This window comes from Propithecus coquereli, unplaced genomic scaffold (genome assembly GCF_000956105.1).
Source record: "Propithecus coquereli isolate 6110/MARCELLA unplaced genomic scaffold, Pcoq_1.0 Scaffold175, whole genome shotgun sequence".
NCBI classification, from domain to species: Eukaryota; Metazoa; Chordata; class Mammalia; order Primates; family Indriidae; genus Propithecus; species Propithecus coquereli.
The window spans coordinates 1811894-1816588 of record NW_012142190.1 but is presented as its reverse complement, the minus strand read 5'-3'; the positions used below and the strand labels follow the sequence as shown (position 1 = coordinate 1816588).

Genomic DNA, 4695 nt, shown 5'->3' with positions numbered 1-4695 from the left:
AATGAATCCGAAGGAGAGGGGCGTGAACGGGACAGCAGGTGGCGGTGTGCTCGGCTGGCAGCTCCGCCCCGTCTCCCGCCGCAGCAGGCGCCCGGGCCGTGCGCGGCGGGGTTCCTCGGGCCCGGTCCGTCGTGCGGGGAGGGGAAGAGGAGCGGGCGCGGGGGACTCGCGGGGCATCATGGGGATTGTAGTTCTGCAGCTCCGCGGGCTTGTGGCCGCGGCGGGGCGGCTCGGCCTGGGGAACTACAAAGCCCGGCGGCCCCAGCCGCTGGCAAAGACCGATAAACTTTGAGCGGAGCGAGAGGGAGAAAATTTTTCTCTTTGTCTTGAGGGGGCTGTGGGGTGGTCGCCGAACTGGGCTCTGTGCGCAGGAAAAGGGAAGTGGAGGTGAGACTCGTGCTTCCCGCCCTGTGGTCTGGCCCGCCCCGGCGGCAGCGCTCAGCCCCACCCAGGCTGGGCCACCGCCCAACGTAGTCTCAGGGATGAGCAGCCGCCCCAGCTGCAGGGCCTCGGGCCTTCGGCGTCTCTGACCCTCCCAGGTTGCTGCCTCTCGGTGCAGAACCGTATGTATGTCACACATTTGATGTGAGACCCGAGAAACCGTATTTTAACAGGCTTTTTTCCCTTCCCGGATTCGTTTATTTCTAGGTATTTAAGTTATAGTTAAAGTAGCTCAGAGGTGTTTGCATATTAAACCCATCAATTTGTAATTACTCAAAGGGCAGTAGTGTTTAAAAGGTTAAGTGTGGAAGTAGAGAAAAGATATCATTGCTAGTATATGCTGGTATCTGGTATTTTTTACCGTTTTGCATTTTTGCATTTATTGAGGTTCAAGATTGTGAAATGAGTCCCCCCCACCAACCTGAACACTGCCTACACAGATTTTGATTCTACTTTGAAGATTAGTTCAGCTTTAAATTACTGGTAACTTTTAAAGCACAGACTTTTTTTTTTTTTTTTTAGCAGCAGGTAGTAGTAATTATTTTCTTTGATTATTCCAGTGTTTTTTCAGAATTTCTCAGGAGCAAGTTTACAGAATGAAAAATGGTATATTCTGATTTGTGTTTTTTTTATGTTCTCGAATGCACCTTAGTCCTTAGAGTCAACCCAGGGCCTGGCAGTAAGGAAGCTGATACAGATTTAGAAAACCTTCCTTGATTACCCTTTAAAATTTTTCAATAGGTAGATAACCATTCTAGATGTTTGCTATTTTATACAGTAATTCGTTGATCGTGGGCTTATTGTGTGTATGTTTTTAAAAACAAGACCAGAAATCTTATAAAATTCGTTTTCTCTCAATTAAAATGAAGCTGTAAATTTTACTTAAAAGTAGCAATTTTGTACAAGAAAGAGATGGAAAGTAGGTTTAGTAAGACCAATAGAAAAAACTGAGGCCTTAAGTTACACAGCGTAGGGATTCGAAGTACTTTATATATTCATTCACGATTTGTGAAGAATTTACTGTGTGTGAGGCATTATGCCAGGTGGCTGGAATAAAGGGATGAATGAAGATAGTCTGTGTCCTGATGGGCAAACAGTCGTGTCATCACAATAATGTGATTAAGATACGTGTAAATTGTAGGGACCCAGAGTGGAAATAAATAATCATATAACAATAACATTTATTAAATACTTATCGTACACAAGGCATTGTGCAGAGTATTTTGCATGTAGCTTCTTACTTAATCCTTACAACAACTGTGTGAATTAGTTACTGTTATTTAGAGATGAGGAAACAGGTTTAGACACCTTGCCCAAAATCATAGTTTGTAAAGTATGAACCTGGGATTTCAACTCATGTGACTGATGAATCGTGATATAAGTCATGATCTCAAGCACTGATGCCATTCTCCCTGTCAATTAGTAGAGAGATCCTGACTGTCTAATGATTCAGGGGAGGTCTTCAGTGTGATGTGACTTTTGACTTGTGTTAAGACAATTAAATAAGCTTTCATTGGGGAGAGGATGAGGAAAGTTATTCTAGGTAAATGGCACAGCATGAGCAAGGGATAGATTTAAGAATGAGTGTTTTTTATTTGGGGAACCCTAGGTAGTTCTGAATGACTGGATCCCAGAATATTTGTAAGTAGTGAGAGAGGCCAGATCTTCAAGTACTCGGTACCATGATCAGAGTTTAGAATTTTTCTTAACATGGGGTAACCATTGAAAAATTTCAAATAGAGTAGTGGTATCATCAGGTTTGTGTTTTAGAAAGATAACTCCAGCTCCCGTGTGGAGAGTGGACCTAGGAGAGGAAAGATTAGAGTGGTGATAAGGTATGGAAATCAGATGTAGAAAAAACAAAAGTCCAGTGTTATTTCTCTATCCCTATGAATGTCTGTATGTCAGTATTCTTTTTTATTTTTTGAGACAGAGTCTCACTCTTTTGTCCGGGCTAGAGTGAGTGCCGTGGCATCAGCCTAGCTCACAGCAACCTCACACTCCTGGGCTCAAGCGATCCTTCTGCCTCAGCCTCCCGAGTAGCTGGGACTACAGGCATGCGCCACCATGCCCGGCTAATTTTTTCTATATATTTTTAGTTGTCCGATTAATTTCTTTCTATTTTTAGTAGAGACAGGGTCTCGCTGTTGCTCAGGCTAGTCTCGAACTCCTGAGCTCAAACGATCCACCCGCCTCGGCCTCCCAGAGTGCTAGGATTACAGGCGTGAGGTCAATATTCTTTTCTTTGTGTTTTCCCCTTCATTCCATTTTTCTTGGTATTAGGAGGTAAGAAGAGGAAACGAACAAAAGAGAGAAAATCAGTAGGTTTTGTTTTATTTTTCTTCGTTGTGGAAGAATATGGATGAAAGAGGTATTTAACACATACTTTCTGGTATGAATGTAGGTATTTTATCCTCTTATTTTCTGTTATCTAATATCTAATATTAGATACTATTTGAAGTCAAGAATTACGTTGGTAAATTCCATGTGGCCTTACATAGTTTCTTACACATATACACAGATAATTGTTTAGTGGGGTAGGTGCTTACTAAATAGTGTAGATTGGATGATGAACGAGTGGATAAATATGATAAAATTACTTGTTTAAAGACTTCTTGATAAAGTAATATGAAGCAGATGGTATTGAAAGGTTTTATGTTATGTCATTCAAAGCACTATGAAATTAAGGAACAAATGAATTAGAAAATACATTATTTCTACTAATGAGCTTTTTATTTTTATTTTTGGATTAGCTGCATAACTTTAAAGGAATTGATATATTTTGAAGGGATTTGAGGCAGTGGAAGATAATGAGCTAGGAGGGTGGGCTCTGAGTTAGGAACATCAGAAACATCTGGGTTCAAATCCAGGCTCTGTCGGCAAGTTGTTCAAATTCTTTAAAGCCTCAGGTGCCTCCTATATTAAATGGGGAGGGAGGATGTGTAACCATTTTTGTTTCATAGTGTTATGAGGATTAAATGAGATAATGGCTAGAAAACCATTTTTATCATGTTGTCCGTTGTGGAGTAAGCATTCAATAAATGTTATTACTATTATTTTCATGCTAAAAGGGGTATTTATGCAGTTAAGGTAAAATTTATAGTTCAAGCTGCCATATTGAGAGAAAATGGCAGATGATCCACATTTTCTATCTTTTGTAATGTTTTCAAGATGCTAGTGGAAGTACATGAACAGAAATTATTGTGATGTTTACTTCTGAGAAACATTTACCCTCTTAGAACTATGTATCTAGATTCTTTTGTGTTTCATAGACAATTATTTTTCTTTTTCTAAAATATTTGCAGAGTTCAGGTAACTTCATTGCTACAGAGATTCTTCTGTTATTTCTGGGTTTGTGATTAAGTTATATTCTCTATTATTTGTGGTAAGCTACAGTCCTTGAGAATATTACCCAACATAAAGAGATGTATTGTGATTTTTAAAGTTAACATTTTGGTGATGAGTACTCACATAGTAGGTTAATTTATTTCTATTAAAACATACTTCAAGATGCATTAATTTGAGAAGTTGTGGTTATGTGTTAATCGCTTGTATTTATAGCAGTCATTGCATGAAATAAACGGGACTTTGGTGATTTGGAGAAACATTTTTTTTCTTTAAATATGTAAAACCTAGACATACTGGTAGATAATGCTGAAAGTCAAACTTGATTTGTTGTTTTGCTTACCATTGTTCTAACTGGTGTTATTCAGTTCATATTGCTGTAGTTGAGGCTGCTTTAATATTTCTAAAATAAGCATCTACTTTCAGGAATTTACAACTCATATAAGGAAAAGGAGCATATGAGAAATATGGAAGTGTGAGGATGAAAATAGTTTAAAGCAGAAATTTTTTTCTTAGCCTCATGTATTGTAAGTATAACTGAATTAGACATCATGCACCAATTATTAATAGTTTGAAAACGTGTTTTATTTCTTATGTAAAAACCACTGTTGCAGAGACAAAAGAGTTATAAATATGATTTCATTAAAAAAATTATTAGTGACAACCCAAGCAGCATTGGGTTCTGGATACAAACTAGCTTTTCATTTTCCCAGTTATATGTCTTAGTCTTGGCATGAGATAAAAATTCAAGCATGTTGGGTTAGAGAGCTCATATGTGAGTACGTGTGTGTGTGTGTGTGTGTGTGTGTGTGTACTCGCACACGCGCGTGGGTTGGGGATGTAAAGGAGAGAAGGGAGTGAGTGATTGGAGATGTAGCTGAGGAGGTAGGTTGAGACCATGGCTTTATG

The 4695-nt window shown here is 39.3% G+C and overlaps 1 protein-coding gene across 1 annotated transcript in view; it reads left to right on the top strand.

Annotated features, from left to right (window-relative positions):
- Positions 1-345: 345 nt before the first annotated feature.
- The window catches only part of KATNAL1 (katanin p60 subunit A-like 1), a 97646-nt gene continuing 93296 nt past the window's right edge, over positions 346-4695 (top strand). The window contains exon 1 of the mRNA XM_012642118.1: positions 346-387. The gene's annotated coding sequence lies outside the window, so the exon portion shown is untranslated. The remainder of the gene's footprint in view (positions 388-4695) is intronic.